The sequence below is a fragment of the Toxorhynchites rutilus genome, chromosome 2 (assembly GCF_029784135.1).
Source record: "Toxorhynchites rutilus septentrionalis strain SRP chromosome 2, ASM2978413v1, whole genome shotgun sequence".
Taxonomy (NCBI): domain Eukaryota; kingdom Metazoa; phylum Arthropoda; class Insecta; order Diptera; family Culicidae; genus Toxorhynchites; species Toxorhynchites rutilus.
This window is the reverse complement of record NC_073745.1, coordinates 104,876,651-104,887,793: the sequence shown is the minus strand read 5'-3', so window position 1 is coordinate 104,887,793 and position 11,143 is coordinate 104,876,651. Positions and strand designations below refer to the sequence as shown.

At 38.9% G+C, this 11,143-nt stretch overlaps 1 protein-coding gene across 1 annotated transcript in view; it reads left to right on the top strand.

Moving 5' to 3' along the window:
• The first annotated feature begins 503 nt into the window (after nucleotides 1–503).
• Nucleotides 504–11,143, top strand: part of LOC129769358 (neuropeptide Y receptor type 1) — a 92,648-nt gene continuing 82,008 nt past the window's right edge. The window contains exon 1 of the mRNA XM_055771579.1: nucleotides 504–1,153. The gene's annotated coding sequence lies outside the window, so the exon portion shown is untranslated. The remainder of the gene's footprint in view (nucleotides 1,154–11,143) is intronic.

Here is an 11,143-nt window from a genome sequence, read left to right as displayed (position 1 = left end):
CGGACAGCCCCTTAGAACTTCAGTAAAATTATTACTGCAAACAGTATTTGTGATACTTTTGAATACTGTTTCAAAAGACAACATTTGAAACACGGCCCAAAAATAACTCCCTTCGATTTCGTGGCAACAACCGCCACTTCGACCCTAACAGAATCGAGTAATACCGTGCCAATAAATGTAAACAAACCGTAGATCGTAATAAATTTCCCTCGCCCTGAAAGCAACACGTGTTCGACAGCGTTGTGCTGTTTCTCTCCACACTTATTCTCTCTCACGTGCTCACGCTCTTTGACTGTTGCTTCTGGAGAGTATTTCTCAGAGCCATGATTTTCCAGCGACACAACAGAAAATCCTAACCAGCGCCGTATCTATCCAGAAAAACTCTTTCCACCCCTAGTCTGGTAAGCGCAACCCGTGGAAAGCCCGCATCCCCCCAATGGGACCAAAATTTCATTCATAGACCGACCGCGCCGGATCGAATCAGTTTTATCTCGACCGGCGTCGCGATTGGTTGCATTTTCTGGCGCTAGCATCTCGGCCTTGGCGAGTCGTTGTGTAGTGTTGAAACCGTTCAGCCCAGGCCGTTTTCAAAGTTCCGCTCAGGAAGCGGGAAGTGAACATGCGAACCGCTAATCAGATCCGGAGTGAAATTCTTTCAACGTAAAAGCACATGTGAATCTGTGGTTTGGTGATTTGTGGAGTGGGAAAGGAATTCGCCGTGAGCCAAGCGAAAGTAATTAAATCCCGAAATTTAACGATCGCAACAAGTTTGGTGCCAACGATGGAGGTCGAAGACGTGTGACTTTCCATCGCGAAGACAAGGAAAAGGATGTCTCGATAGAGAACTAACAGTTGGGCAGCATTAGTCTCGATTGATCCTGTATTGTGTTTTGGGATAGTTTCAGTGGATATGCTGCGGTAGCAGATGGGCATTAGTTTACAGTTGACAAACTAGTGAAAATGGTGCTGAAGGTAGAGAAGAAGTGCTTTAAAGTCCCACTGGGAGTGTGAACTTCATCACCCTATTCGACATAGGAAACTTGAGACAAATTAATCAATTAGTCAAAGGAGTTTAAGGAGAACTTTGTCAGCAAGTTGAGACGCAGCACTAATTAGTAGTTCACTTTTATAAAAGACAACAATCCAAAGAAAGGTAAGATTTGAAAATGAAATTGTGTTTGTTAACAAGGGATTGTGATTGATGGTGAAAATTTAACATAGGGGTTGGTTTGCTTATGTGAAATGTGTGTTTATGTTGCACTATCAGAACATTAAAAAGTTACGAAAATTCGTATGAAATAAGCCCTCAATGAGTTCCTACTACAGTAACTCGAATGTATTTTTCTATTCATTGTTAAATCGTGGATTTGTGCCAGAGATTTACGGCAGACAACAACAAAATTCCATTGTCGTAATGTTGTTTGATATGTGTTCTTTTGGGTTTTTCATTGATAAAACGCTGAAAAAGAAGATAATACCATTTTTAATAAAAACAAATTAAGATAATTAAAATTCGGCCATAATTTCTCGATGGAATTCCAATCCTCACGTTGTGGTGTTTGGGATGATTTAAATATATGGATTTAGACAATGAGCAGGTGATGTCTTTAAAAATACAAGTAGCTGTTGGTTTTTCATGTTTTAATAGTTTTAGCAATGATTTAACAATTTTTTCGTTTTTTTAGGTGCAGTTATCTTCGCCTACATAAGCTAAACAGTGCGGTATTAAACTCTTCAAAACGGAGATATTATTTTTTTTAAATTTATTAAATTTTAATACTTTGAGAAATCGTAACGCGTTGGTCACTGGAACTGACAGTTACAAAATGAGAAAGTAAATAAAATATGGTTTATTTGTGGATGTCGAAATATGACTCAAATAAATCTTATGGAATAAATATCTTCGAGAGCTGAGACCGACATTGATATTGTACAAGTGCCAGCAAATTTTCGATTAATTTCAACTCTGATAAGCCTCTCCACCGGAAGCCACAGAAATGTACACGGTTAGAAACAGCTTCAAATTCACTGTAAGATTTGCAACCGATCCTTTCAAGTCCCACTCCATGATGAACGGTAACACATTCAATGCAATCACATTCATTATATCATTAGAATTAATTTTAGCGGCCTTCAAATGTCTACAGAATCTTGGTATCTGTAGCAAAAGCTGCTTTCTGAAACTTCCTAGTTGCCAGTTTGTCAAATCGTATTTTTCTGTTCGCTGTCAGATATTCATAACATGTGTCGAGCTTGAATTGCTTTAAGACGTTCGGCTTCTTCTTTAGAGGATTTTGTAATTTCCGATTAAAATGGCCAATGCCATTTGGACCGAGTCCGGAAGGTCTTTCGCCTGGTTTGCTCATCTTATGAGGAAGTCTCCTTTTAGTAGCAAATTTCTAATCGTTGGATTTAAATAAAACCTTCTTAATGGCCGTTTCGACTAGACTGTACGATTCAACAGCGATAAAATTACCAGAGCATTAAGCCTGATAACAACGTTACTCAGAGATGATCCTTTTTTGCAAATATTCTGCGCTAGATCTACTTCATGTAGTACAACGCATCAGAAGTACAGATAACACAGAAGTATTAAATCATTAAATTCTGGTAGGAGGGACTGTGCACTTGATCCGGTATTCGAGTCGCAGAATACTCCAGTGTCTGTGATCAGCCCATAAATTGGTTTCACAGTATTTTAATGAGCACTCCATCGAGTTTGCGACAATCTTTTAACAAAACAAACAGAAAACAGTTCTAAAAATGTCACACACTGTAGATTCTTAGCAAAATCATGCTGTTACTGCCCAGATAGACAAAACTAAAAAACAACACATTTTCATTTCCACAAAACACTTTATTCAACGCACAAAAAATCCTTTGAAATCTGCAGCAAATCAGCCTGAGTCCGTACCTGAAAACAAAAAGCAATTGGTATAGATATTTAACATGAGTACATATTGGTACTTACCTTTTCATCGTCGTCACGAATACCCAAAACAATCAGCTGAAAAGATAATTATTTATTACACATAATTGGACGACACAAAATACTCACCTTTGAAGACAACACAACAATGACAAACAATAACTAGCAAATTGTCAAAAGACAGGAACAGATGGAAACGAACCCGCTATAAAAAGTGTAATTGTTTATGACGAATATTCCAGACACAGCCCATACAACAATTGCGCTATTCAAATGTGTGTGGGCTAATCGTATAAATAGGGCGCGAAATGTTCAGGGCAATATTAGAGGCGAATGAACTGCAAAGTTTAAAGCCTCTTAAAAACAAAGAATGAATGATCAGGGCAATGTCAGTTGCAATAAATCATTCGAACAGTATAGATCAAATCTTCTTAGTCTATATTCGATCATATCTCATCTCTACTACACTACGGAACTCTGCTCAGATACCTCTCTGGGCGGAGACACATGTTGTCCTCATAAGCCCAAAGAGTTGTCTACAGACCCTATGGATACGGCTTTTTTTATTTTGTTTTCTCCACAAAATCTGAATTCCTTCATTTGATCCTGACATGGTTGGAGTGGTCGACAGCCTGCGAGCGGGACTTCATGAAAACTAAACCCTGACCTTCCAGTTGTTAAAAGATGTCATTATTCAAATCTGCAGATTTTCCCACCTAAAACGAAAAAACTAGGGGTGGGTTATATCTGTGATATAACGTAACGTAGGAATACCATTGGCTTAGTAACCATTTGTCTAAAGTTGCATCTAAATCAATTCTTAATAAATGGCTATTTTGCTTTCCCTTGGAACTGTCTTGCAATCTGTTCAAATATATACGAAATGATATTCTTTCGCTTGGGATCTCTTTTTGACGTTCAACATTCGAATCATCAAGACAACCTTATTCAATCCTCCATACATCCGAGTTTTTCTTCGTGATATAAAACATCATCATGGGAACACCTAGTTAACTGTCCAAATTTGTGCGAAAGCATATTTTACCCCTTGGGTGCATTAACAAGCAAACGATTTTGGATGTCCGTTCATCACGGCAGCAAAAAAGGAACTGACAGAGGTTGACCAACCGACGCATCTTGCGTCATGCAGCAACCGCAGATCAATCGAGACTGGAATGAAATTTCAAGATAAACATAAATCATTTGCATTTTTGCGCTATTGAAACAAGTTTTCATGGCCAATAAGTAAAAAACAGGAAGTGGGTTATATCTATGGTATAACCGCAAGGGTGACGTAGGACTATCGTTGATTTAGAGATAATTTGTATGAAGTTGAATCTGAATTCATTCTGAATGAATGAATATTTGGAGAACTTCGAAAACGAGAGCGTTACGTTGGAGGCACAAAGTTTTATGCATCCAATATTGGATACGGAAATATCCTACTGATGGGGAAGAATAATCTTCAGAAGCTCTCCTGTTGATTGCGATTGATTGAAAAATCACAAAACCTAATGTATTTGGTCACAGTGTTACATGGATAGAAAACATTAAAATAAACTCTTTCACATGAATATATTTTGAAAATTCCCAAAGGAACTGGCAGATTATTTTCCAGCAATGATTAGATCTTTCCGGAACTTTCTCGATGCTGAATGGCATCCTAACGGAAAGAGTTCTGCGCGTGTATGTGTCGATCCTTCGCCATCCACCTCCTCCAGCACGTTAGGCAACGATGTTGTCTTGTCGATGTCCTCACGAAAAATGAATGTGTCTCACCACCAGAATATCGCGTAAGTATGCTTTTTGTGTGTGATTGAATCGAGAGAAGGTGTGGTTTACGATGGCAATTTGGAAGGCAAACTAGAGGGGAATGAACTCTCTGAGCTCGGAACTTTCGGCGACTGAGCAATAATCGATTGCGGGCGCATACAATATTGGATACGGAAATATCCTACTGATGGGGAAGAATAATCTTCTGAAGCTATCCTGTTAATTGCGATTGATTGAAAAACCACAAAACCAAATGTATTTGGTCACAGTGTTACATGGATAGAAAACATTCAATTAAACTCTTTCACATGAATATATTTTGAAAATTCCCAGATGAACTGGCAGATTATTTTCAGTAACGATTAGATATTTCCACATTTTCCTCGATACTGGAAGCCCACCAGTGGTTAATGCTAACTCGATAACCACCTGTTAATAGCAATTGATTGAAACATATTTGGTCACAGTGTAACATGGATAGAAAACATTCAATTAAACTCTTTCACATGAATATATTTTGAAAATTCCCAAAGGAACTGGCAGATTATTTTCAGTAACGATTAGATATTTCCACATTTTCCTCGATACTGGAAGCCCACCAGTGGTTAATGCCAACTCGATAACCACCTGTTAATAGCACTTGATTGAAACATATTTGGTCACAGTGTAACATGGATAGAAAACATTCAATTAAACTCTTTCACATTAATATATTTTGAAAATTCCCAGAGGAACTGGCAGATTATTTTCAGTAACGATTAGATATTTCCACAATTTCCTCGATACTGGAAGCCCACCAGTGGTTAATGCCAACTCGATAACCACCTGTTAATAGCCGCGCGTGTATGTGTGTGTAGCGATGTCTTCCCAGGGAACCGTTTGTGGCATCACTCTCCTCCTGATAGATTCCCTTCTGGCCTAGGGTGCACAAACAGGCTCTTGGTGACACCGTTCATCCGCGCTTTCATGATAAATAAAGAGCTTCACCGCAACAGCGACAACATGCTCCAATCGCTGTTCAATTAGAACTGAGTGGATTCCCGAGCGCCGCTCGCTTATATACCGATTGGTGATTTCAATAGCCTGTTTTGAAAGCAAATTTAAGACTATTGAAACAAGTTTTTGGATCAAAAAGTAACAAGTATATAACGCGTAGACATTTTATCTTTCGAATGAAGTGTTTATCATACCATTTCGTTCAGTTGTTTAAGAGCTATTAACGCTCAAAATCTCGGTCTCCGGCGTAACGCTTTCGTTTTCGAAACTTTGATTTTACACCCCGGTATAGAAATGAAAGACGTAGTCCTACGTCAAAAAAACATCAAAACCTTGTACTTCGAACGTAACCCCCTCGTTTTCGAGACATTGAAAATACACCTCAGGACAGAAATGGAAAATGTAGTATAACGAAATGATGAACATGAAAATACCAAGAAAGATTCAATCACATTGACTTTTCCATAGTATACATGTCAAAGTCATGGGTTTCACCCCTCTAAGGGTGACACCCGAGGCGGAACGCCCCCTGCGCCCCCTACACTACGCCACTGCATACATAATATACAGATTTTTTAAAATTCATTACGTTCAAATGTTAAAATAGTGTTGAAATGTGAGCTTCGACTGTCCCATACATTTGTGTAGCCGGCAATCTATATAAGATATCCAAAAATTAGATAGGCATTTTTTTTTGTCGTTCTTGAGTTATGATTTTTCAGAGGGTCATATTTGATGGAAAAAATCCTTCTATGGTCGAATCTCAACTGTGAAACAGTTATGGAAGTACTGTTGTTGGTGGCTCTGCTTGCTTTAAAATGGCTATATTCGATGAATCAGCTCTATCTCGTTTGATTTTGGATTAAACAAAAAAGTTGATGTGTAAAAATATAGCTTATTTATTGTATTTTCAAGAAAAAAGACGGGTGGGTAATGTCGGGGACATAACCGGAGTGACGTAGGACTATACAAAGGGGACAGCTTTTTTTAAATATATATTTTAAATATATTGTTTTATTTTCTTCTCCTACGTGAATACCTACCTATCTACCTGAAAAATGGATTAATTTACTGTTTACTCTTTATGAATATGTTGATGGTTCTGAAAAGAACCTTTGGTGTTGTGTTTTTGTTATCACTCGATATTCCCATCTTGTTCGGTTAAACCTTCCTGTTTAGCTATTGCGTTTGCCACTCGCCACAGCTTTCACAGTTGGAAAATTTCTTCCCATCCAGCTTGTGACATGTTGTTCAGTAAATTACATTTAATGCGACGTGCCGGAGAAACACTTTGCCACTCACTGAAACTAATTGTTGCCTTGATGAGCGCCGAACCGAAGCTGCTCTGTTCTTGATGCGGGTTTTCTGATTGTCGTGAGCAGCTTTGCAAGCTCGAGCACTCCGACGGCCGAAGCTCTACAATCGCTGTTAGGTATACTGGTGCTCCGGGACCAACCCGTTCGGCCTAGTTACCCTTGCGGAGCAATCAGTGAATGCGACCAACAGGGAACTGGAGACCTGCACGGTTCGAGTGAGACTTTGCCTTTTCCTTAACTTGTCCTCCTTTGTTACGTCCATGATGCCGATGCCGTACAACCACACGGGTTTACGGTTTGAAAGAAAATAAGATATTTTTTTGGGGTCCGCGTGTTTTATACTCTAGCGGTACACACTCACAGGATAGAGACAAATCGGCAGACTCAGCCAGAGGGGCGAGTCCAACGAGACGAACGAATGAGCGTTAAAAGGGAGCGATGGCAAAAAAATACATTCATTACGATTTGTTCGCTCGTTGGATTCACATGCAGGCTAAAAAGGGTCCTTTTCAGGATTACAAAATTATTTTCAATCTAAAGAGTTTATTGTTTTGTTATCACTCGTCATCTCCATCTTGTTCGGCTAAACCTTTCTGTTTAGCGATTGCATTTGCCACTCGCCACAGCTTTCACAGTTGGAAAATTTCTTCCCATCCAGCTTGTGACATATTTTACAGTAAATTACATTCAATGGCATGTCGCATTACCACCACTCAGTATCGGATTGGAGGTAATTTTAACCTGTAATTGAACATTTGCGATGACAGTGGTACAGTGTCGACTTTCAATGTGGGGTCATATTTTGGACCCCGAACTCTATGTTTACAAAAATGTCCAACTAAATATGTCACATTACAGGTCCGTCCAATTAGCTAAATGTCGAGATAAGTGTAAATTAATGTACTTTCAATCTAGAAGCAATTTAAGAATTGGTGAAAATCAATAAGCTCAGAACAACTGCCAAATTCACATACTCATCATATCCTGGCAAACTAATTATGAAAAAATCAATTTGTGTTTTATTATTATTTTGGATATTGTTTTAGAAAGCATTGAACTGTATTTCCTAAACTCTTTTTTGGGAGGTTTAATGGCCCTGAAAAGCGCCTTGTTTTATGGAATGGTTCCAATTTAGAAAACTTAGTACTCGTGGTTTTGAAAAAAAACCATTTCGAACGACCTCGATGCCGCCTTGTTCTGGATTTGCCATCAAAGCAGTTTGTATAAAGAACAAACTTTTTTCTTATGCTACCTGAAGCCGTTTTGCGATTGCGTTTGCCACTCGCCACTCGCTGCAACTGCCTGTTGTCTTGATGTCCACCGAACCGAATATGTTCTGTTCCGAATGCGGGTTTTCTTATCGTCGCGAGCAGCTTTGCCAGCTAACTCGATCACTTCGGCGGCCGAAACTATATAACGCCGGCTAGGTGGACTGGTGCACTGGTACTAACGCGCTCGGCCTAGCTACCCTTGCGGGGAACTCCAGATCAACACGGTTCGAGCGGGATTTTGCCTTTCCCTTCACTTTTCCTCCTTTACCATGGTCAGACATGGCTGCTTGGGTTGGTTTGTTGATGTGTTGTGATGCGAACCGATGTGGTGCACGGTTTAGATGAGAATGATCGTTACGGCAGCGGAGCGGGGATTTTTAAGCTGACTGGCTGGCTCGAGAATTACGCATGTGTGAGACTGCGACCAATGTTTCGTTTATTTTTTTTTTATTTTTCCTTTCCAATCGTGCTTCATTCTATTTCGCTGCTGCTCTGGTTGCCCGTTTTGGTCGGTACGATTTGAGCAGCACAAAATGGACCAATCAAAAATGGGCACATAGGGCATTTGGACAATGCTTGATATTTCACAATTATTCAATAATTTATCTCATGAAAAATGAAATGTTATTCGTTATGATAGATGCGTAGATATATTTCCTATCAATTGATGCAAAAATCTTTGCGATCTATTGAGAAATGCTCGAGTTATAAGCGTTCCAAATCTTGCATTTTTTCCTACTTGTTCAGTGCCTAGATTTCCATTTCACCCCCTATATCTTCCGGTTAGACGTAGTCCTACGTCAAAAAAGTGATCCGATCTCTTATATCAAATGTCATACAGCATATGTTCTTCTTCTTCTTAAATGGCCCAAATGTTCCTTGAGGAACTTCACCGTCTCAACGTAGTATTATGTTTATTAGTACTCAATTGAGATTTCTATACCAAATGACACGCCTTGAATGCATTCTGAGTGGAAAACTCTGGAATACGCGTGACCACAGTGCAAGTCGGAGGAAATTTGACGAAAAATTCCCCCAACCAGAACGGGAATCGAACCCGAGCCCCCGGCATGCTAGTTGTGACGCTAACCACTCGGCCGCGGGAGCACACATCATTTGTTGTTTAACTCGATTTCTTCATCTCTCCATCACTGATTCTGCTTGAAACTCTTCTTTAGCCTTCATTTAACAATGAGAAGTCATTCTTAGCGTTTTTAGATATATTTTTTCTTGTAGGTAGTCGTGTCTTCGAGTATGTTGTTTTATTTGTAGCGAAAACAATGATTTTTAGTTGTATCTGAAAATTACATATCAAGAGTCTTTAACATGTTGAGCCCCGTGCCGGTCCCTAGGGACTGGCGTTGAACTTTTCGATAGAGAAACGTTGTTCACTGGGACGTAAAATATCAAAATAAAACAGTTTGTTTTCGGATGTTTTACGATATATTTGACTTATTTATTCTGACTTATTTTTTTTACAACAAATATCTTTGGGTACGACACTTATATCATGCAAAGCTTCAGCATCCGGCTTGGTCGCTTGGAGACCTACAAAAAGTACGATAACTTTCTCGCAGTACGATCATCCTGACGGTACTTTTGATGGACATGTATTATTTAGCATCCGTCTTATTTTTGTTTGACGTAAGACTACATCTTTCATTAAGAGTGCCAAATCAGAAAACAGGTCACGTTTTTATGAAATAATAAAATTAACGTTAATAACTATTTTTAATGCAAACGGATTTTGACGATTGCGTACCAATCGAATCGGAAGTTCTCTGTTTGGCTTTGTTTGATATGCTATACATTACAATCCGCTAGTGTGAAAAGTGTTTAAATTGATGAAAACTAGATGCATTCCCATTTTTCCATATATTGTTCTGTCCATTTGTGTACTTACATAACCGTGCCGTCAATAACGAGCAACTTAGGCAGCCGCGAGGATAGAAACAACGAAGGGGATAAAGGAAAGAGAATATTTGCGACGTAAACTCCACCCTTGCACAGTAAGTACGCTGTCCCTAGCATATAAATATTGTATACAGACAAACCTGTTTTTGTGCGGTCCTTTTTTGCGTCATTCCTCGTTTGTGCGACTCTTTTTGTGCGATTTTATTTTGACATCGAGTCTTGAATCACACAAACCAATCGCACAAATCATAAAATCGCACCTAAACAAATGAGAAATCGCACAAAAAGCAACCGCACAAAAACAGGTTTGCCTGTATCCTCTGAGGAGCATTTTCACTACCCGTTTGGTGGTCATTGAAGCAACATCGTTGCCGGCGAGCATCGAGCGAGAATGAATTGTCTTTCTTATTCTGCTCATTTTATACCATCTTCGTTTCCCCTCGAGCTGTGAATACTTTACTCGCTTGACTCGCATATGGCATTGCAATCAACATATCAAGCCGAGCCATGGCGATGGTTTAGTTATATTGTTTTTCGCCATATGTGCAGGGAAAAATCAAGCTGGGTCATCTTCGCCGGCTCACAAGGAAATTTGTCCTTCTTATGGAATGCTTTGTGGAATTTAGCAACTTCCTCCAGATTTTTTTTCTGATAAACAAAAAGTATATAAATATTACACATGAATTTAAAAAAAAAGGATTAAATTGAAAATTTATAGCTTTTTAGAGAACAAAATTTAGTTCCCATTATGAAACCAATCCTAATTTTAAATCCAAAATTGAGCATATTTTTTTTTCCACCCCAACGATAAATTAGATTTCTTTAAAAGAAAACAAATTTAAACACGGTTAATTTTTGTTCAGTTTGTTATTATTTATGCCAATTTATGCGATTTCAAAATAAAAAAACAAATTCTCTTGCATTTGAGATAGCGTCGATGGGGG